Genomic DNA, 23,202 nt, shown 5'->3' with positions numbered 1-23,202 from the left:
AAGGGGGATAAGGCTATCAATGGCTACGAGTGAGCTACCTCCAGGATCAGAGACAGCATGACCCTGAATAGCAGTTGCTGGAGAATAACAGCAAGAGAGAGAGCCATTGCCCTCATGTCTTGCTTGTGGACTTCCCAGAGACATCTGGTCAGCCTCTGTGAGAACAAGGTGTTGCACTAAGTAGGTGTTCAGCATGATCCAGCAGTCAGGCTCTTCTTATGGTTTTAAGAGCAAAGAATGTTGCTAGAGTGAAGGCAGAGTGGATTCATTCAAGAATGATGTATAATTTCTTTCTAATGCCTTTGTCATGGGTTCATCTAGCATCTCTGCTGCATCTAGTGTAAAACATGTGTGCCTCACTAGAATTTCCCTGAAAAAGGAAGAGCAGTCTCACTGATCAAACTAGGGCCAACTTTCTGATTCTGTAGATTTTCTTCTCCTTGCTTTCCTTCAGCTCCATCCTGACTATCCCCTCTCCAACCCACAAACCTCCACATTCACCATGTGCTTCTTTTACTGCTCTTTTTAACTTTTTACTTAGAAGAGATGCCACATTTCATCTGTTTTTTTCTGCCCATCCCAAGCCTAAATGAATATAATTTGAAAACACTTTACAGTCGTACCTCGGTTCTCAAACGTCTTGGTACTCGGACATTTTGGCTCTTGAACACCGCAAACCCAGAAGTGAGTGTTCCGGTTTGCGAACGTTTTTCGGAAGCCGAACATCCAACGCAGCCTCTGCAGCTTCCAACTGAGTGCAGGAAGCTCCTGCAGCCAATTGGAAGCAGCACCTTGGTTTTCGAACCGTTTCGGGAGTCAAACGGACTCCTGGATCAGATTAAGTTTGACAACCAAGGAATGACTATTGATTTGGCATATCAGAGTCTTTCAACAATATGAAAAGTCCTGTTCCGCTACCAAAGACAGATTTCACCAACCTATTGACCAACATGCTGGTGGGAGTTGCAGCCCAAAATACCTGGAAGGCACCAGGTTGGCAACGGGTGACTTAAAGCATCATCACCCCGTGAGATATGGTGCAATTAAAAGCCAAGGGGCACAACACTCAAGAAGAGCTCAGATCGCACGTCTGGAGCTGGCAATTCTCTGTTGTCCCATTTATAGGGTGGGCAACCCTGCCAATGATGTCTCCAATCCCAAATTCAAGCAGTTTCTCCCTGGAATTTTGGTTGGAGAATTGAAAGCTGGGGAAGGGGCACATGTTCAGCCCCTGGCATCTCCTGTAAAATGATCCCAGATCCTAAGGCTGGGAAAGATGTTGAAGAGCCACTGACACTTGGAGTAGACATCACAGGGCTGTGTAGTTCCACAGCTAGGCTCAATATAAGGAAGTTTCATAGGTGCACAGGTACAGATCAGGGAACCTATGCCCTTAGCCCAGTGGTGGCCAAACTTGGCCCTTCAATTGTTTTGGGTCTACAACTCCCATCATCCCTAGCTCCCAGTGGCCAGGGATGATGGGAATTGTAGTCCCAAAACAGGTGGGCCAAGTTTGGCCACCACTGCACTAAGAAGGCTTCAGCAAACCACACTATAGTTCCATGCACACTAATGGCACTATATCAATAGGTCAACAAAATGGGTATGACAGTGACCAACTTTATGGGTTCAAGGTGAAAACCTGCAATAAATGATTATTGCAGGGCACTCTGTAGATTACAAACGATGTCATCTGGTCCTTTCTCTGTCCTGTTTCTTTCTCTCGCATATCCTTGTCTACCCCTTAGCACTATCCTATCCATAATCACCCCCCTCTCAAGCCACTTCCTCTTCCCACACTGGCACCCCACTCTGCTCTCCACAGATCACACCTTCCTTTTACACACTGTTCCCCAGACAGAGCTGTCTGTATAGGTTGCTTCCATTCCGATCAGCTTCATCCCTTAACAAAGCAGAGAACCAGAGAGAGAGGAAACCAGATAGCGTCCCAAGGCTGCTTTCTGGGAGAGCTGTCCAAGACCAGCTCCCTGACCACTGCACACCATTGAACCCTACTGCTGCCTCACATTTACTGAGTTCACATGAGTCAGTATATTGCACTGGCTGGAGCACGGGCAAGCATTCTGTGGTCCTCAGGCATAATTTCCAACACCCTCTTGCTCAGGTCGGACCTCTGGCCAGAATGATGTGTCCCAACCTGTTCAGCAAAAACGAAAAGGGTAGCAGTCCCACCAGCTATTGGCTTCTGCCCAGCCAAAGTCAGATTATTTCTGCAGCGTTTCTCAAACTTGGATCCCCAGCTGTGGTTGGACTAAAACGCCCATCATCCCTGGGTCCTGATAGTTAGGAATGGTTGGATTTGTACTCCAACAAGAGCTGGGGGACTCAAGTCTGAGAAACACTGCCTGACAAGAATGCAGACCCCATCATTAATAAAGAAAGAAAAAAGTCATTTTTAATTTCTTTCTATATAAGTTTTATAATTGCTTTCAGTATCGGGAATATAAATGATGTTAGTTATATTAATTTTGTTGTTTCTTATATTGTGGTTGTTTGTTTGACTTTTCTATTATTTGTTTGTCTGATTGTGTGTTTGCTTATTTGTTTGTTTGTCTGTTTTCCTACAAATGTATTTATTTTAAAGCATTAAATATATACTTTAAAACCATATATCTTAAAAGGTAAAAAATTAAAATTAAAATAAATAAAAATAAAAGAAAGAAAGAAAAAAGCTGTCTGATCTTGGGTGAGACCATCAGACGACAATCCTGAGAGACCAGGACTGAAATCCCAGTCATGAAGATCAGTGGGGAGCCATCGTTTCTCAACCTAAACGGAGAGCCTCAAGGCCCAGAAATAGCAACACCCTAGTGGTCCCGGGCCCTAAGGAAGTTAGATTAGCTTCAACCAGAGCCAGGGCCTTTTCAACACTGGCTCCGGCCTGGTGGAACGCTCTGCCTCATGAGACCAGGGCCCTGCAGGATCTGATTTCTTTCCGCAGGGCCTGTAAGACAGAGTTGTTCCGCCTGGCCTTTGGCTTGGAGCCAATTTGATTCCCTCCCCCTCTTTCTTGTTTCTTTTTCCTTTCTCCTCCTGGGATGAGGCTGCATTTTAATATTTTAATGTTTCAATATTTTAATTGTTGTATTTTAATCTTGTTTTTAAGTTGTAATCATTCAACTTGTTTTTATTATTGCTTGTAAGCCGCTCTGAGCCCGGCCTTGGCTGGGGAGGGCGGGGTATAAATAAAAATTATTATTATTATTATTATTAATGTTGTCGTTTCTTATATTGTGGTTGTTTGTTTGACTTTTCTATTATTTGTTTGTTCGATTGTATGTTTGTGTGTTTTCCCATAAGTGTATTTATTTTAAATCAATAAAGATATACTTTAAAACCATATATCTTAAAGGTAAAAAAATAAAAGAAAGAAAAAAGCTGTCCGATCTTGGGTGAGACCATCAGACGACATTCCTGATGGGGAGCCATCGTTTCTCATCCTAAACGACCTCACAGGGTTGTTGTAAGGTAGTTGGGGGTGAATCCTATATGCCCCTTCTCCGCCCCTTGGAGGAAGATGCAAAACTCACAAAAGCTCTCGCTTCCCCCTTTGGCAGAGCGCATCGCATCCGCCCTGACCCGTAACCGCATCCACTTCCTTCCCCCGCGCCCCTCCCCCGCTCCCCATTCATCTTTCTCCGATTCAACTAGGACAAAGCGCAGCCCCGCCCCCGTTCCAGGGCTCAGCCAATCCCAAAGAAGGGAAGGCGAAGACGCGCATGCGCGGCGCGCACTGCTTCCCCATTGGACGAGCCTCCTGTCACTCCTCTCCCGCTCACCGCCCTCACCTCAGAAATGCCAAGGAGCCCCGCCCCCTGCCCCGGTTCCCTTTACCGGCCTCCGTCCCCGGTTACCTCAGGGAAGAAGCGGCCGGCAGGACCCGCCGAGAGGAAGGCGCCGAGAGGGCTCGGCCGCTCCGGCGACGGCGGAGCTTCCTTGCCACCCGACGAAGGCGGCGGCTTTTTCGGCGGTTCTGCCTCGCTCCTTCACCGGCCGGGCGAAAAGAACTGGGCATGCGCGAGCAACCGCTACTTACTACGCGAAGCCGCCTTGCGCATGCGCGGCTCGAAGCCGCGGTCAAGCGGGGAGGAATGGTCTGCAGTGCGCATGCGAAGGAATGTGACGCGAGTGGGGAGGGGGGTGCGCTCTCACAAGGGGTTCATGCGCCTGCGCGAAGAGCGGCGCGCCAGGCAAAGGAAAGGCGTTGGCGCCCTCTCTTGGCCGAAGACCGGCATCGCGTGGGAAGAGAGGTCGGCGGTGCTGATGTTGCAGTGACTGCGCTCTGCAAAGAGAGACGCGCTTGGCAGAGTGGCGCTGCCGTGATTTTCTGCGGGGTTTACAGCGAGTAAGATCTAACGTAGTAGCGTAAGAGCAAAAGGCCTAGAGCCAAGCCTTCCTGACTCAGAGTGGGCAGCCAGATGATCATGTTGTTGTTGTTGTTGTTTAGTCGTTTAGTCGTGTCCGACTCTTCGTGACCCCATGGACCAGAGAACGCCAGGCCCTCCTGTCCTCCACTGCCTCCCGCAGTTTGGTCAAACTCATGCTGGTAACCTCGAAAACACTATCCAACCATCTTGTCCTCTGCCGTCCCCTTCTCCTTGTGCCCTCCATCTTTCCCAACATCAGGGTCTTCTCCAGGGAGTCTTCTCTTCTCATGAGGTGGCCAAAGTACTGGAGCCTCAGCTTCACAATCTGTCCTTCCAGTGAGCACTCAGGGCTGATTTCCTTCAGAATGGAGAGGTTTGATCTTCTTGCAGTCCATGGGACTCTCAAGAGTCTTCTCCAGCACCATAATTCAAAAGCATCAATTCTTCGGTGATCAGCCTTCTTTATGGTCCAGCTCATACATCACTACTGGGAAAACCATAGCTTTAACTATACGAACCTTTGTTGGCAAGGTGATGTCTCTACTTCTCAAGATGCTGTCTAGGCCTGTCATTGCCCTTCTCCCAGATGATCATAGAATCATAGAAAAATAGAGTTGGAAGAGACCACAAGGGCCATGGAGTCCAACCCCCTGCCAAGCAGGAAACACCATCAGAGCACTCCTGACATATGGTTGTCAAGCCTCTGCTTAAAGACCTCCAAAGAAGGAGACTCCACCACACTCCTATGATGTCCCAACGGCAAGTAGGACCGGAATGCTTTCAGCGGGAACACTTCACTTGGGATTCTCAAAACTCTCACCATTTTATTTAGCTCCAGAAAAACATCTACAGTACTTCTGCTTCATTGACTATGTAAAAGCCTTTGACTGTGTCGACCACAGCAAACTATGGCAAGTTCTTAAAGAAATGGGAGTGCCTGATCACCTCATCTGTCTCCTGAGAAATCTCTGTGTGGGACAAGAAGCTACAGTTAAGAACTGGATATGGAACAACTGATTGGTTCAAAATTGGGAAAGGAGTACGGCAAGGCTGTATATTGTCTCCCTGCTTATTTAACTTATATGCAGAATTCATCATGCGAAAGGCTGGGCTGGATGAATCCCAAGCCGGAATTAAGATCGCCGGAAGAAATATCAACAACCTCAGATATGCAGATGACACAACCTTGATGGCAGAAAGTGAGGAGGAATTAAAGAACCTTTTAATGAGGGTGAAAGAGGAGAGCGCAAAATATGGTCTGAAGCTCAACATCAAAAAAACGAAGATCATGGCCACTGGGCCCATCACCTCCTGGCAAATAGAAGGGGAAGAAATGGAAGCAGTGAGAGATTTTTCTTTCTTGGGCTCCATGATCACTGCAGATGGTGACAGCAGTCACAAAATTAAAAGACGCCTTCTTCTTGGGAGAAAAGCAACGACAAACCTAGACAGAATCTTAAAAAGCAGAGACATCACCTTGCCAACAAAGATCCGTATAGTTAAAGCTATGGTTTTCCCAGTAGTGATGTATGGGAGTGAGAGCTGGACCATAAAGAAGGCTGATTGCTGAAGAATGCATGCTTTTGAATTATGGTGCTGGAGGAGACTCTTGAGAGTCCCATGGACTGCAAAAAGATCAAACCTATCCATTCTGAAGGAAATCAGCCCCGAGTGCTCGCTGGAATGACAGATCCTGAAGCTGAGGCTCCAAGACTTTGGCCACCTCATGAGAAGACTCCCTGGAAAAGACCTTGATGTTGGGAAAGATGGAGGGCACAAGGAGATGGGGACGACAGAGGACCAGATGGTTAGATAGTGTTCTCAAAGCTACCAGCATGAGTTTGACCAAACTGAGGGAGGCAGTGGAAGACAGGAGTGCCTGGCGTGCTCTGGTCCATGGCGTCACGAAGAGTGGGACATGACTAAACGACTAAACAACAACAAGATCTAACGTAATAGTGTAAGAGCCAAAGGCCTATCTAGCCAAGCCTTCCTGTCTCAGAGTGGGCAACCAGATATCCCAACGGGAAGTTGGCAAGCAGGACTTGAATGCTTCAGTGATTTCCCCGCTTGGGAATCTCAAAACTCTCACCATCTTATTTAGCTGTTTGCCAAAAGCAAAACAAAGCGAAAACAACAAAAAGCTACCACCTAGCTGTAATCAGGAATTTTAAAACAAGGCAGCTCTGCCAGAATACAAGAAAACAAACAGAAAGTTTTCTCACCAGCAAAAGCAACAGAAGTACTGATGATGAAGATGCAGTTGTAAGAGAATATATTAACATGCAGCCCAATCTCTTTTCAGTTTACTCAACAGTCACACTCTTTGAATTACTTGGGACTTACTCCCAAGTAACTGCATAGGTTTGCATCCATCTATCTCAAATCATAAGCCCACTGATTTGGAGTGCAATCCTAATATACAGACCTGGAGGCAGGAGAGGCCCTCTACTGACAGAGAGAAAATCTTTGCGTGTCAATCATCTACCTTCTGTGTTTTCACAAGCAACAGGCCCTCAAAAGGCCTGCTTCAGAGCAGGTCACAGGTAGCTTTGGATTCTCTGGATCCAAGGCCCCTTTATTCACCTGTGTGGTTCCAGGACTGGGTCCGTCCAATGTGCCAGCCTTGAGAAGCGATAGAATAGCTCCAGGACATTTGGTCCAGCTGTTAGTCTGCATAGAGGATTCTGAGTCTGTGGATCGTTGTTCAGAAGTAAGTCTCACTGGCCACCCAATTCTGTATGAAGAGCTGCTGATATCTCTGATGGTAGAGAGTATAGCCTGTGGGGGCGGGGGATATTCTACACATTTTGAAAGATTTTGAAAGCCCCCCCATTTCAATGCCATTTGAATAAGCACTCTGCTACAGGGTGGCCCTGTGGGTTAAACCACAGAGCCTAGGACTTGCCTATCAGAAGGTCGACGGTTCGAATCCCCGTGACAGGGTGAGCTCCCGTCACTCGGTCCCTGCTCCTGCCTACCTAGCAGTTCAAAAGCACGGCAAACTGCAAGTAGATAAATAGGTACCACTCCGACGGGAAGGTAAACGGCGTTGCTGTGCACTGTTCTGGTTTGCCAGAAGCGGCTTAGTCATGCTGGCCACGTGACCCGGAAGCTGTACACCGGCTCCCTCGGCCAATAAAGTGAGATGAGCGCCGCAACCCCAGAGTCGTCCGCGACTGGACCTAATGGTCAGGGGTCCCTTTACCTCTACCTACCAGGTATCTTTAGGTGTTTTTGGAGATGACAAGGGAACTAGTTTGTGAAAAGAGGAAAATGCTGATCCTGACTCCTCTCTTTGCTTTTTTTTGCCAGGATCCAATCTGGCAACAAGTCACACTCTTTTCAGTGTTACACAAGCACAACGCTTCCTCCCCGGCTCATGTCCTGCTCCTTTTTTAAAAATAGATTTTTTATTAAATTTTCACATTTTTACACATTTTATCTCCAACCAATTCAACCATTAAAATATTAGGTTCGCTGAAACTTTGGACTTCCCTCCCTCCCATGGGCTCTTAAATTAAAATTTTAAGTTTTCTGCATCTTTTACTTTATCCAACTATTGTATATCACTAATTATCATAATTAATTTCACATTACAAATGTCATTACAACGCTACCAATGATTTTAACTGTTTGCAGTGTTTTTTTAAGTAAACCACAAATTTACTCCAATCTCTAACAAATACTTGATCTTCTTGGCTTCTGATCTTCCCCGTCAGTTTCGCCATTTCTGCATATTCCATCAATTTTGCCTGCCATTCTTCCTTTGTGCTCATGTTCTGTTCCTTTCTAGTCTTGGCTTCTGTAGTCTCCTCTTCTGTGACCTCACATTATCTCATTTTTGACACCTTGAATTTATCCAGCACTCCCTGCCCCACATCACTCACCTCTCTTGTTGCTGTTACTCTGGTTAGAAGGTGCTCCTCCTTAAATACCATCTCTGGTTTCTTTCCCACAAGCTCCTCATCTAATCCGTGGCCCCTGCTTTACAAAACTGAGCTTGGGCCAAGGAAACCTGTTTGGAAATGTCATAAGAAGACGACTGCTCCCTTTCCCTTATGGGGTATCTAAGAGCCTGTATAGAGTCCTTATGTAGGTTCTCAATCCGTAGGAGACAATAACAGAGGCCAACCAGAGAATATTGACAAGCAAAGCAGCTCATAAGCCTGATCTTTATTGAACTGTTGCAACAGGGAGGGAGCGAGGAGAGGAACCCAGAACATTGGTGTGCAAGCTCTTATATAGACTTTTGAAACCCTGTAGCTCAAGACCACCCCCCAAAACATCATACATACATCACAGAAAGAGGTGGTCCCCAGCAGAAATTTGAGTGTGTTGCTTCTCTCCTGTCTACCAGGATACCTGATAATACCTCATCTGAGTGCCTTTTCTGGGTTTGCTGGCCATTCCTTGGAGATGGTAAATACTTACCATATTTTTCGCTCTATAAGACGCACCAGACCATAAGATGCACCTAGTTTTTGGAGGAGGAAAACAAGAAAAAAAATATTCTGAATCCCAGAAGCCAGAACAGCAAGAGGGATCGCTACGCAGCGAAAGCAGCGATCCCTCTTGCTGTTCTGGCTTCTGGGATAGCTGCGCAGCCTGCATTCGCTCCATAAGACGCACACACATTTCCCCTTACTTTTTAGGAGGGAAAAAGTGAGTCTTATAGAGCAAAAAATACGGTAGTTCCTGGATCTCTTACACATACTGATAGTTTGCTTAGCTTAACAGATACTTGCCAAACTGTATTTGAAAGGGGAGGTGTAAGCCCCTAAAGTCCAAAGAAAATTGGAAAGCTTTCCCCATTTCCTTCCTCCTTGCAGAGAAAATATTTGAGGTCCATTTGGAGGAGTCAAAGTGGCTTCAGGATTGTTCTCCTGTACTATTTCAGATGCGTGGTTTGTATACTTATGTATGTGTTTGCCTTGTACATTTATGAACATTTATTTTGTATATATATAAGACCTTAGAATTGCTATAACAGAAACAACTAGCCTCTACCATGAGGAATGAGATTATCTTGATCAAGTGCAAAGATCACACAATGATGGGAGGTTTCACATTTTTATTTCCTACAATGTTTGCACAGCTAGGCTGCCCTTCTCTAATGGAGGTAATAAAGTCTGTCTTTGATAAACACAGATAAACATGTTTCTCTGTTCCACAGCCAGCCAGGCAGGATACAACTGTTGATAAGAGTCAGTTGGGGTGAGGGCTTGCCTTTCCCATGCAGGAAGATGAGAGGAACACCTCTGTAAGTGCACAAATTCTTCACACATGCCTTGGGCCTCTTGGGTACAACAAAATGTCTTCATCATGTTAAGAAGTCTGGACTGTTTGCATCTCTTCACACTTCAGTCTTACTGGCCAGCTGTCCAGCCCACTTTAGCCTTTGTTGACCTTGGAAAACAGTCCCTCTTAGCCTCATCCACTATGGGCTGCCTGTAATAAAAAACCATCCACACGCCACACAACCTTGGAGTTTGTGAAGTTAAACTCTAATTATTACTTTTAACACACGAGAAACCACAAAAATGTTTGGCTACCTTCTTTTATCTACTATATAAAATAGATTCTATAAAATGCCTTCTTACGTTATGGCTTCATATGTTCAGGCTCAGGAAATGTCTTCCTAATAACGTATCCTGTACCTGAAGGATTCCATACAAGGTTACAGTATATGATAAAATTGTTGGTTGCCGCAGAATAGGCTTAAGTGGACATGCCAGGACATTTGTGCTTTGATGATGTTCCAAAGATATTGATACATCGCATTTAGCTAGATGTAACATTGAATCACCTTGTTGTTTAGTCGTTTAGTCACGTCCGCCTCTTTGTGACCCCCTGGAACACAGCACGCCAGGCTCTCCTGTCTTCCACTGCCTCCTGCAGTTTGGTCAAACTCATGTTTGTAGCTTCGAGAACACTGTCCAGCCATCTCGTCCTCTGTCGTCCCCTTCTCCTTGTGCCCCCCATCTTTCCCAACATCAGGGTCTTCTCCAGGGAGTCTTCTCTTCTCATGAGGTGGCCAAAGTCTTGGAGTCTCAGCTTCAGGATCTGTCCTTCCAGGGAGCACTCAGGGCTGATTTCCTTAAGGATGGATCGGTTTGATCTTCTTGCAGTCCATGGGACTCTCAAGAATCTCCTCCAGCACCATAATTCAAAAGCATCCATTCTTTGGCGATCAGCCTCCTTTATGGTCCAGCTCTCACTTCCATACATCACTACTGGGAAAACCATGGCTTTAACTATACGGATTTTTGTTGGCAAGGTGATGTCTCTGCTTTTTAAGATGCTGAATCACCTTAAGGTTGCCAAATACCAATTCTGGGCACAGCGCTTCTGTCAACAGTGTTACCAGAGAACGAACTGGCCATTGTGTGCCCCACCCTGCAACCTCTGTCAAAGGATTGCAAAATGCTGGCTTGTGAGGGACCATGACGGTGCTGTTATTATCTATTCAATCTCTGTAGCAGGTGCAATAGGATGGTTCATCTGGGCAGGGAAAAGGATAGTGGGATCAGGAGAATATGTGTTGCTCCTGGCAACCACTACCAAAAAGGGCTGGAATGTGGGCTGGAGATGAGCGGTTAAGTTATGGAGAAGGAAGAGTGCAAAAACTGGGAGATGAGAGCAGCTTAAGGCAATTTAAATGCTCCCATTCACTTAACCTGGGAGCACCAGCTAATTCATCGTTCTTCTTACTATATTCTTAGTTGAGTTAATAAATTAAAAGACGCCTGCTTCTTGGGAGAAAAGCAATGACAAACCTAGACAGCATCTTAAAAAGCAGAGACATCACCTTGCCAACAAAGGTCCATATAGTTAAAGCCATGGTTTTCCCAGTAGTGATGTACGGAAGTGAGAGCTGAACCATAAAGAAGGCTGATCGCCAAAGAATTGATGCTTTTGAATTCTGGTGCTGGAGGAGACTCTGGAGAGTCCCACGGACTGCAAGAAGATCAAACCTCTCCATTCTGAAGGAAATCAGCCCTGAGGGCTCACTGGAAGGACAGATCCTGAAGCTGAGGCTCCAAGACTTTGGCCACCTCATGAGAAGAGAAGACTCCCTGGAAAAGACCCTGATGTTGGAAAAGATGGAGGGCACAAGGAGAAGGGGACGACAGAGGACGAGATGGTTGGACCGTGTTCTCGAAGCTACAAACATGAGTCTGACCAAACTGCGGGAGGCAGTGGAAGACAGGAGGGCCTGGCGTGCTCTGGTCCAGGGGGCCACAACGAGTCGGACACGACTAAACGACCAAACAACAACAGAGTTCAGAGGCAGTCTACCTGCATCTGCCATGTGCTTGGGGGCCAAAGAGCAAGCTTTCTTTCTGGGCACCTGATTGGCTACTGTGGGGAAACAGGATGTAACTGCCAATTGTTGGGGCTGGCTGGGGGTCAAAAACATCTGGGGGGCACCCCAATCCTTCAGGCCTCTTTTTGAAATTCTTGAGGACTAGCCCCCTCCATCTAATTCACCCTCAGGACCAACCACTTAAAACTAACGGAGGCGGGTTTTCATTTTATTTCTCCCCCCGCGCTACCCTTGCTGGGACTCGTAGTTCATTCGGTGCTCTCCTCCTCGGCTTCCCTTTAGTCCATGCTACTCTTCCCGAACTACGTTTCCCAGGAGGCCGCGCGGCCTGGAGCCGCGAAGGAAGATGGGGCGAGCGTGCCCTCGAGGAGGCCGGCGAGAGGGGCGGGGCACCCGCTTCCCAACGGGATCCGGGACGTTGTTTTTTTTTCTCCCTTCTCCCCGCCCTCCCGCCCGTCAGTTCCACCCTCTGCTCCAATCAGCGCGCCATAGGGACCTTGGGACGGGCGACGATTGGCCAGTTCGGAAGGGAGGCCGAAGTTTGAAATATTTAAACGGCGGCAACGGCGGAGGGAGCTGAGGCGACGGGCGAGACGAGGCCCCGGCGGTTCCGAGGTACGGGAGGCGAGAGGAAAGAGACGGGAGGAGGAAAAAAGATTCGGGAGAGCGACTGCTTTCCCTGCGGTCCGCGACAGGAGAGGTGGGGCCCCATCCCGCTCACCTGAGGTAAAAACCGCAGGTAGTTCCGCGGGTTCTGAAGGTGCGGGGTTCGAGTTTCAGGGTCCTGAGGGGAAGACCCTCCCCCACCCCTCCGTTAGTTTCCTGGGTCTGTCGGTTTGGTCCCCCCCCCCCGCCTTTGTTTCCCGCCCTTCCCCCTGCCTGAGGGCCCAAGGGCCGGTCGAGGCCCTCGAAGCAGCCGGGCGGCCCTAGGAAGAATTGGCCTCGGCGGATCCCTTCCGCGCCGTCTCCCCCCGCTGGGCTTCCCGGTGGAAGAGGGCGCCGTGTCCGAAGCCCCGGAGAGCCGCTTCCAGTCGGGGGAGGTCCGTTCGAGCTCGCGAGTCTGAGTCCCCCTTGGGCAGCTTCCTATTGTGGGGATCCTGGGGGTGGAAATGGGCCCTGTAGCCTGGGGCGTGGCTCAGGGCCTCCCCCCTCCCTCAACCGCCAAAGACATCATCATCATCATCATCATCATCATTATTATTATTATTTATACATACATACATGCGTACCCCACCCATCTGGCCGGGTTTACATTAAAAAGGCAAGAGACCAGAGGGTGGGTTGTTTTGTTTTTAAATATTTTTTATTAAATTGTTTCTTTTAGGTTACCAAAAATATGGGCATTCTCTCCTTTTTCAGGTTGTAGAGCCTATTCTACAGATCCGTTACATTTGATGAGAGACATTACGTAAGGCTGCCATATTTCAAAAACTGAAAATCCAGACGCGAAAGTTCAGCTTTTTAAAATATATACAAAGTTGCTCAGCCTTTTTGGCAAAATCACAGAAAAAAACAAAAAAACCCAAAACGGTTTTTGAGCTATTTTTGAGGAAAATAGGCAGAAGTGACACTGCCAAGGCAGATTGCCATATGTCACAATTTCCCCAGATGTTTTGCCGTTTTCCACCCAGACGCAGCTTCCAACTGTAGTATTCTGTGTATGTCTGTGAAATTCTGGATGTATGGCGACCACCATTGTATACAGTATAAGGTGGGGGGGCGGAAGAGAGGAAGGGGTGGTAAACAGGAGGCCAGAGTTGACTGACGTGAGTTACATGCTGGATGCAAAAGCTTAAGGCTGGAAAGTCAGAGAGAGAGACGGACAGACAGGCCTGATTTCCTTTTAGGCTCGGGTTGTATATATGTGTAAATAAACCATGTACCATAAAGGCAGCACCATCTCTACTGTACAGGCAGCGACCATTTCTCATGAAAGCTCTGTTCCCAGCCCCAGCCCCCACATAAGCATGCCCTGTTCTGCCCCCCCTTATGCCCTCTTCCAGGTCTAAAAGGACCTGGATGTCTGTGATTGCATGTCAATTGAATGCACCTAAAATATTCACCTGTATCTCGTTCCAAAAAGAAACACAAACCTTGAGTTAGTGCCAGGAACCCTTGCAATCTCACACCGCTTGCAGATTGGGGGTGGGATACAACACTATGTTCCACCCATCCTTCATCATGTGGTCCAAGTATTATTTACATACAGCTCAGTATAAGTAGCTGTTAAACAGGATGCATATTCTGATCTCATCTTTATGTCTTGATCTGGTGTTGTCATGTATGACCCATACATAGGGGCCTCACACACTCCTGCTCATAGAGCTTCATAAGGCAGCAAAGCTTCCAGCAGGACCTCCCCTCCAGATCATAACATCTAGACAGGTTTATATGGGTTCCTCTCTCTTTTAACCCACTCACCCAGCAGGATGGGAAAAAGTGATGGCTGCAAAGCCAAGTGTTGAGACAAGTGGCATTCTGGGCATCTTAGAGAAATCTGGTTGACTGAAACGGATACTGGTTGATTGAAACTAAATCCTTCGAAGACAGAGGTCCTATGGCTAGGTCGGGATGGCATGGGGATGAGGGACCAACTCCCTTCTCTTGCGGGGGCCCAATTAGTGCCATTGCCTTCCGTTAAGAGTTTGGGTGTAATCCTTGATGCCTCCCTTTCCATGGAGGCGCAAGTTACAGCAACAGCCAAGGCGACATTTTTCCACCTTCGCCGCATCAAGCAGTTGGTCCCTTACCTTTCCCGCCCCGACCTGGCCACAGTGATCCATGCGACGGTCATCTCCAGGCTTGACTACTGTAATTCGCTCTATGCGGGGCTGCCCTTGAAGCTGTCCCAGAAACTCCAGCGGGTACAGAATGCTGCAGCGAGGCTCCTCACGGGGTCTCTGCCATGGGAGCAGATTCATCCAGTGCTTTACCAGTTGCACTGGCTCCCAGTGGAGTACAGGGTCAGATTTAAGGTGCTGCTTTTGACCTTTAAAGCCCTTCACGGCCTAGGACCCTCGTACCTCCGGGACCGCCTCTCCTGGTATGCCCCACGGAGAGCCTCAAGGTCCATAAATAACAACACCCTAGTGGTCCCGGGCCCTAAGGAAGTTAGATTGGCTTCGACCAGAGCCAGGGCCTTTTCAACTCTGGCTCCAGCCTGGTGGAACGCTCTGCCTCATGAGACCAGGGCCCTGCAGGATCTGATTTCTTTCCGCAGGGCCTGTAAGACAGAGTTGTTCCGCCTGGCCTTTGGCTTGGAGCCAGTTTGATTCCCTCCCTCCCCCCCCTCTCTCTTTTTTCCCCCCTTCTTTTCCTTCTCCTCCTGCGATGAGGCTACATTTTAATATTTTAATGTTCCATTATTTTAATTGTTGTGTTTTATTTTTGTTTTTAAGTTGTAATCATTCATCTTGTTTTTATTATTGCTTGTAAGCCGCTCTGAGCCCGGCCTTGGCTGGGGAGGGCGGGGTATAAATAAATAATAATAATAATAATAATTATTATTATTATTATTAGTGATTTTGACACTAGATAGATGACCCTTTCATCTGCTAGCAGAGCTGTTCTTGCATTCAGAAGGCAAGTTTGCTTTAGATGAGGTGAGGTATTCTGCAAGTTCTTTATTTCCAATGATTCTGATAGAGACAGTGATGGTTTAGTTGCTTTCTGTTTGAGAGAAACACCAGCAGATAAATGGATGATTAATCATTAAGTTCCCTGTACAACAGCGCCAAAGCAGTGAGTAGATACAAATTTTTGGAATGCCACCACTGCTCTGGTGCATGATGCATATTAACAGAACATTCAAGGCCGATTGCCAGGAGGTTTTAGAATACTTACAATTCTTGCTCTTTCCAGTGTACTTTTTTGCTCTGTTGCAGAGTAAGGCCTGTGTACTTGCTCTGTGTTACACTCTCCTGGTTTTGTGTTGTGGTGATATAATTTAGGTATTATAGCCTGCCCTAACTGTTAGCTTTTAGAGTGAAGAACAAGTTAAAAATGGAGAGCTTTTTGATTACTAAATAATATGCATCCAATTAAAAACTTGGTTCTAGCCATTTCACATAATGGGAAGAAAATAAGAGCACACAACTGGAAGGAATGCTAGGTCTCAAAATAACCAGCCCAATTTCCAGCTCCAGGGTGTTGGTTAGGGGGGATTTCATTGTTCTAGCGATTCCCCCTGCCTCATGCCTTCCTTTCTCAGGCACTATGACAAATCTAAACTTAGGGCACCTAGGCAAAAGCTGGCCTGGCATTAAGCAGGAGATTTTGGGTGTCTTAAGAGGCTTTCTGGTTCCCCTTTGCACCAAGTCTAACACATCAGCCCCAAATCCCCTGCTGTCCCTTTAACACCTATTTTTAACTTGTCCCATCTTGATGTCTCCTAGAGCTTGTGGGGCCTGAATTACAGGGCATACGATGTCAGGGGCATTTATTTTTGGGTTGCTGGGAAGGGAGACACGGATCTCTAGCTGGGGTGGAGGGGCATAAGAAGTCTGGGAAATACTGGCACAGCTTTTATCTCTCTCACTTGACTCTCCCTGTTCCACAAATGAGTCTGTTGCAACATCAAGCATGATGGATAAGCAGAATTAGCATGGGGATAACATTGCAGATCCACCAAGACTTCCTGGCTGGCACATTACGGTTTGCATCTTGGCCTTGAAGTGCAGGGCCTCCCACATGTTTGTTAGGCCCCAGAGCTCTGTACCGGGAGCTGAGTCAGGTTGTGACCTTGCAGAGCACCCAGAAACAGTTGGAACAGCTCTGACACTGGTACCAGCAGGGTACATGGTCCGCATCCGTAAATTCCACCAGAAATGGTGAAGTATAGTTGGGGGAAAATACTTGTGGGGGAAGAGAATAACAAGTTGTTTTTTCTTTACAACATAGAAACATTAGAAATGGGCTCATTCTGAGAGAAGATGCTAATTGCATCATAGAATAATAAAATTGGGTTGTTCACTTTGAGCTGCTGCTTGACACATTTCCTGCTTTCACATTAGAATGTTGATTTTTCATACTGTTCCTAATCCCAAATAATACAGTCACCTTTCTTTGTTATCATGGGGTCATTGGCTTCTATTTTCAACTTATTTTTTGCTAGCTGAAGGCAGATATTGGGGGGTGGGGTGGGAGAAAAAGATAATGGGGGCTCAGCATTGCAGTTTCCATTTATGGGCAGATTTGAAGTGACCTGAATAGAAACTGCAGAACCTGTGCCCTATTAATATAACAAACATTACCATTCCATGTGCTGAGATTCCTAATGCATTTTTTGTGTTTGACATATAAGGTCCAGTTTAAATGGGCAGTGCATAGAAGTTAAACTCCAAAAACCTTTTGTTTCTCCTCTCCCTGCCCCCAAATTGTCACTCCCCTAAGTGTCAAACAGAATTTCTGTGTGTCTTGCATGTGTGGAGTTGAAAGCATAAAAACAAAAATGCATTTACAAATGCCATACTTACTAGTACTGTAAAGACATTACCTGCCCCTCCTGGGTACCTGGGAATTAGCTTTCTAACATGAGGACTGCGCTGTAAGGAAATAGGTACCTATGGCATGAGCAACCTTACTTACATGAGTAAGTTTGGAGTGGGACTTACCAGGCAGTCATCCTTTGATGATGCTGAGACCCTAAAATACTTCAGCTGCTCTGCCTGAAACCTTGATTTGTCCTGGGACTTCCTTAGTGTAATGGAAGCCTTGAACATCTGTAAGTGTTTCTGCAGTGAAGGAATGTGAGCCCTTGGGCACAAGAGGCCTGCAAGTTAGCTGGGGATGTGGTCAATGGAGCAAGTGGTCAGCACAGCACCTGTGCCAGCTTGTTCTGTTTGTAGCATGAGTTGCTCATGTCCTCCAGCCTGGTCTTGCACAATAGTTTCTTGGAAGTTTCCCTCTATAACACGCAGATTTTTTCTCCTAAAAAGGAAGGGGAAATGTCTGTGCGTGTTATAGAGCGAATGTGTGGTCCCTGGAGCCGAAAAATCAAATCGCCAGGCAAAAATCAAATCGCGGCGCTTCACGGAGAAGGGAAAACTGAAAAGAGGAAGCGGCTGCTTTCCTGCATTCTGCCTCAGGGTCTTACTGCCCACCCTCCTCTGTTTCGTTGCTGTGTTTGCTTGAAACGGAACAAAGAGCAGGGAAAGCCCCTCCCCTCCAGGCAAACTCCGGTGCTGCTGGGGGAGAGGGAGAGAGAGGGGGGAAGGGAGAGAGGGGGGGAGGGGGAGGGAGAGAGAGGGGGGGGAGGGAGAGAGAGAGGGGGAGGGAGGGAGGGAGGGAGAGAGAGAGAGAGAGAGAGAGAGAGAGAGAGAGAGAGAGATGGCTGGCTGGCTGGCTGGCTTGGGTGGGGGAAAACTTTTGCCTTTCTTTTCTCCAACCCGTTAAATCCCTCTCCTGCATTCTTAGCCAGCTGCTTCAATGCACACCCCTCTAATGTCCCTTCTTTGTTTTTCCTTCGCTCCCCACTTAAAATGTGGTTACAAAGCATAGATCCACATGGATCCTCAGGATCTTTGCATTGGGTCACCCCAAATTCACCATCAGATCACATAGCATGTCCATGGCTACAGCCTGCCCCCCCAAAATCACGCACCCACTGTTGCCTGGGGCTGCAATGGTGCAAAAACGTGGTTACAAAGCATGGATCCACAGGGATTCTCAGGATCTTTGCATTGGGTCACCCCAAATTCACCATCAGATCACATAGCATGTCCATGGCTACAGCCTGCACCAAAAAAATCACGCATCCACTGTTGCCTGGGGCTGCAATGGTGCAAAAATGTGGTTAAAAAGCATGGATCCACAGGAATTCTCAGGATTTTGGCATTGGGTCACCCCAAATTCACCATCAGATCACATGTCTGTGGCCACAGCATGAAGCCCAAAAATGATACATCCACTGTTTCATTCAGAATGTTTTTTTCCCTTGTTTTCCTCCTCTAAAAACAATGTGCGTGTTATGGTCAGGTGCGTGTTATAGAGCGAAAAATACGGTACCTGGGCTTGGAAGCAAAAAGATCTGTCATGATTGGGTGGTGGAGGAGTGGGCAGAATGTAATGGTTTCTAATCTTGGGTGTAATCCATATTTCTCTGTGGCTTCACAGCCTCTGCTTGTCTAGCAGGGATTGTTCTTACTCTCCTGATGAAAAGGCCGAAGCTGTGTAGTATCAGTAAAAGATAGATTATGCCCAAGGTTGGATGTGATTAAGTGTGGCTGTTGTGGTGCCTAGCTGGAAAAAGGCATTCTATGCCCTCCATGCTGCTGGTTGACCTTTTCTGCAGAGGTGCAGAAAGTGACACAGCCCTGCCCTGTGATGAAAGAGTTGAGATAAGTGCTAAAAAAAGCCTGCAATCCATAGCCTTGCTGAACTTCACTAGTAAAGCCTATTGAGTACCCCTGTACCAACCAAGTAATGGTGTGAGGTGGCAGAGGCAGGCTTATCTGGTAAATTGGCTGGGGGAGGCACCATCTCCCAGAATGTTCTTCTTCACAAGCCCTAATGCAATGAACAGCAGATGTGCAAAAGCATCTGAATCCTGTGTACTTAGGAGAGGATAATCGGGTGGGAGCAGTTGGTTTAGTGCCCTACTTGTGTGATTTCTAGAAACATTTAGTCCAGTAGAGCTGCTCCTCTGTTCTGTTGCTGTTCAGGCATCTAAATGGCTACTTGCTTTCTAACCTGTGCACATGCTTTCCATGCAGAAGGTCCCGGATCAATCTCAGATATTCCTAGGTGGGGCTTGGAAATTCCTCAGCCTGAAACCCTGGAGAGTTGATGGTAGTCAGTGGACCAATGGTGTAACATGGAATAAGACAGCTTCCTGTGTTCCAGTGAGGCTTCTTCTAAAATAGGAAGGGTTGGTTCTCAGAGGCCTCTTATTACAATAACAAATAAATAATAAACCTTTATTGTCACTACGCCACCTGTGTGCAGTGAAATTGAATGAGCCCCACATACACTCAGTCTTGTTCACGCTCTGTGTGCTTGTCAGAAGTCAATTACACCACTTTTTTTCCATTCAGCAGCCCAACAGCCCACGGATAAAAACTGTTCTTTAACCTGTTGGTGCAGCTGACTATACTTCTGTATCTCCTGCCCGAAGGTAGGAGATTAAAGAAGTGCTGGCCAGGGTGTGAGTCCCTAAGAATTTTCCTCGCTCTCCTGAGGCAGCGGTCTAGCGAACTCCGAGGAAAAGCCCATGATGTCATGTGCTGTATTTGCCACCCTCTGTAGGGACTTCCTGTCCATGGCTGTCAGACCAGCGTACCACACTATTATACAGTATTAAAGGACACTTTCTGTTGTGGCCCAGTAGAAGGAGATTAAGTTTTGTTTGACATTGTTCTTTCGCAAGACCCTGAGAAAATGGAGTCTCTGTTGGGCCTTCCTAAACCACCTGGGTTTTATTGATTTTCCAAGTGAGGTCTTCACTAAGGTAAACTGCCAGGAATTTAAAGGAATAGACTCTCCACACGCATACACCTGATATACAACGGGGCTAGTTCCTCTCTATTCCTCCGAAAGTCCAACACCATCTCCTTTGTCTTGCGGATATTTAGGTTCAAGTTGTTCTCTAGGCACCATGTGGAGACTTTTTGAACCTCCTCCCTATATGCTGATTCATCTCCACCTGTCTTTAGACCCATTATGGTGGTATCATCTGCAAACTTAGTAATTGCAGTGGATGGATGAGAGGAAATGCAGTCATCTGTATACAACGAGTACAGGTAGGGATTCAGCACGCATCCCTGTGGGGTGCCAGTGCTAAGCCTCCGAGAGGTTGATGTAACAGGCCCAATCCTCACGATTTGTGTGTGATCGCTCAGAAAGTCTTTAATCCAATCGCAGATGGTAGGGGAAAGGTCCAGGTCCACCAGCTTTTTAATAAGAATGCTTGTGTATTGATGTCTAATGCTAGCAGATCTATTTGGAAGGGCATATTCAGTTATGGGCTGTTAAAGAAAACAAGGTACACGTGTTCCCTGCAAGATCTGTATTTTTCCTTGTTTCCTTAAATGAGGGTGGAGGTCTTTCTACTCAATAATAATAATAATAATAAATTTTATTTATATCCCGCCCTCCCCAGCCGAAGCCGGGCTCAGGGCGGCTAACAACACTAAAACAGTACAACATTATAAAACATTATAAAAATGAATTAAAATCAAAATTAATGGCAACCATAAACTAAAGTCTTGTAAAGATTGCCAAAGGAGGGAGTCAGGCTGCGCCCTGACCAAAGGCCAGGTGGAACAGCTCTGTCTTGCAGGCCCTGCGGAAAGATGTCAAGTCCTGCAGGGCCCTTGTCTCTTGTGACAGAGCGTTCCACCAGGTTGGAGCCGCAGCCGAAAAAGCCCTGGCTCAATGCAATCTTTGACAATCTTCTGGCAGCAGATCTTAATAGAGATGAGAATGTACCATTGCTTCCAGGTTGGATGGATGGCTTGAGCTGAAAACAGCAGTATGAGTTTTGGGGAAATTGTGTATTGGAATTTTTTTGTCCTGCAGATTATAATGATTCGCTTTGCCTTAGCCACTGTGCAAAGCTGAAAGGTAAAAGGCTCACTTCTCAATAGTGCTGTCCTGTCCACCCAAATTGGTAGCTGTAGTACAACCCAAATTGCAGCCCACAGCTGATATCTGAGGAGGTTGAGCTTATGGCTTCCTCCAGTGGCCAGACCATTGCTTAACGCTGCCTCGCATGATCAACCTACCTTTCCCTCCTGCTCTGGAAATGCCCTGGAAACCGGACCCTTCCAGAGGGGGATTCCCTACAAGGGCCTCAAGCACACCACAGCTCCCCTGTGAATGTGTTTCTCTGGCTCCAGCTGCCTCCCCAGCTCCTGCTAATGAAATGGCCGTTGTCACTCTCTTGCAGAATGAGAGGCTGAGGGAGCAGTGGGCTAGCTTTGGAGCCAACCATTTCTGAAATGTGATTCCTGCTCCTCCTGCTTGGCAGCTCAACTTGTTGGGTCGTGTGGGCGAAAAGAACGTCAATGACGCACTTCAATATTTTTTTTAAGTTGTTAGTGTTGACAGAAACTTGATCCTGATTAAGGGGGCTAAGAAGGGATCTAATTCCAGCCAGGCTTTGGAGCTCTCTCAGCTCTCCTTTGGGGCTGTCACTTTCTTCCCTCCATTCATTCCTTCTCTGGGGCATTTTGATCTCTTGTACCTACTTTTCCCTAATCTTGGAGACCACCTTAGTCTTGTCGCAGGACCCTATCTGCCCTGTCTCTCAGCCAGTCCGTGCTTGGAGACCTCTTGTCTACATTTCAATGTGGCAGCTTTCCATGCCTTGGCAAGGGAAGGCCAAGGGTTATAAATTAGGGTGGCACCTGCTAATGGTGCTGTAATTTATATCTGGGCACCCTTCCCGCATGTGAGTGTAGCCAGCTTTTCTAAAAGCACATAAACCAGCAGTAATCCTGCCCTAGGCCTCAGCTGACTGAAGAGGCCATGCATGCAAAGTCTTCCTTTGGATAAACTTGAAGCCGTTTGGCTTAGCAAAAGCCAGTTGCTTTTGTGGAAGGTTGCTAATAAGGTGGGGCAACATGGCACGGATGGATGTACTGGATATGTTAATGCATGTTCGCAAACCTAGGATGCTGCATAAAAATATGCGCCAGGTTTATTATTCTAGGAAGCCCTGGCTCTTAACATGGAAGTTGCCCTTGTAGTTGTAGAAAGGGTCTCTGCACAAGCGCAACATTAACCCATTAAACCAGCCTATCTGCAGCAAGGCCACAACTATGGAGCAATCTGAGTAACTTGAGTTTCAGGGCCCCTTTCTTGGCTTGCTTTGCACCAGGTGTGGTCTGAAAAACATCTCAAGTTCCTAGGCTAGAAAATCCTGTCCTTTTCTTGGCTCCTTGATTCTGTCTCCGCTGACACCTATAATCCCCTTTGCTCCTTCTAACTCAAGCTGGGTCTCTTCCTGCAGTATCGTTCTCTGCGTGATCTTAGTACATTGCAATCAATTAAGCTTTGGGAAGGCCCTCAAAATGTTGCAAAGTTGGGTGTGAGGCCAGAAGCAACCATGGCGGGGTCAATTGTGAGGCCAGGCTGATTCTTTTAAGTCTGTAGAAACAGGTTTTGCGGAATGTGGCTTGCTGAAAGCACAAATGGCTCCTTAAACCCAGGGTTACAGGCGCCAAAATGAAATGTCAATAGTTGCCATTTTGGGGCCAGATGGCTTGAAAGTCATATTTTTCAATACAACACTTGGGTTCCTGCAGTTTGTTCTGATTGTGCAGATAAAATACCATGGATAGAATTCTACAGGATCCCCAAGCATTCACCTCCAGATGGTAGAGATGTCAGGTGCCATCCTGGCACCTGGGCATCTTCACTTGGTCTCAAGTTGCCAATAGCGTGGTTCCAAAATGTGCCTGGTGAATTTTGAACGCTGGCTGAAGGTCAGGGTGAGCCACCTGTGTTTCTTCTCTAAAGTGATGAATTCCTTGTTGCGCAATG

At 47.0% G+C, this 23,202-nt stretch overlaps 2 protein-coding genes across 11 annotated transcripts in view; one reads left to right on the top strand and one right to left on the bottom strand.

Annotated features, from left to right (window-relative positions):
• Nucleotides 1–4,074, bottom strand: part of BCL2L1 (BCL2 like 1) — a 51,616-nt gene extending 47,542 nt beyond the window's left edge. The window contains exon 1 of the mRNA XM_083744744.1: nt 3,876–4,074. The gene's annotated coding sequence lies outside the window, so the exon portion shown is untranslated. The remainder of the gene's footprint in view (nt 1–3,875) is intronic.
• Nucleotides 4,075–12,193: 8,119 nt separating this feature from the next.
• TPX2 (TPX2 microtubule nucleation factor) overlaps nt 12,194–23,202 on the top strand; it is a 32,284-nt gene continuing 21,275 nt past the window's right edge. For 2 of the 10 annotated variants that reach the window (XM_083744287.1, XM_083744283.1), the window contains exon 1: nt 12,194–12,333. The gene's annotated coding sequence lies outside the window, so the exon portion shown is untranslated. Of the gene's footprint in view, nt 12,458–19,382; nt 19,586–19,836; nt 20,165–23,202 lie in introns of those variants that run through there. The other 8 variants (XM_083744282.1, XM_083744286.1, XM_083744290.1 and 5 more) reach the window with 6 other exon arrangements.

The sequence above is a fragment of the Podarcis gaigeae genome (genome assembly GCF_964106915.1).
Source record: "Podarcis gaigeae genome assembly, chromosome: 6".
Lineage (NCBI taxonomy): Eukaryota > Metazoa > Chordata > Lepidosauria > Squamata > Lacertidae > Podarcis > Podarcis gaigeae.
The sequence above is the reverse complement of the archived record's forward strand: the minus strand, read 5'-3'. Positions and strand labels throughout refer to the sequence as shown.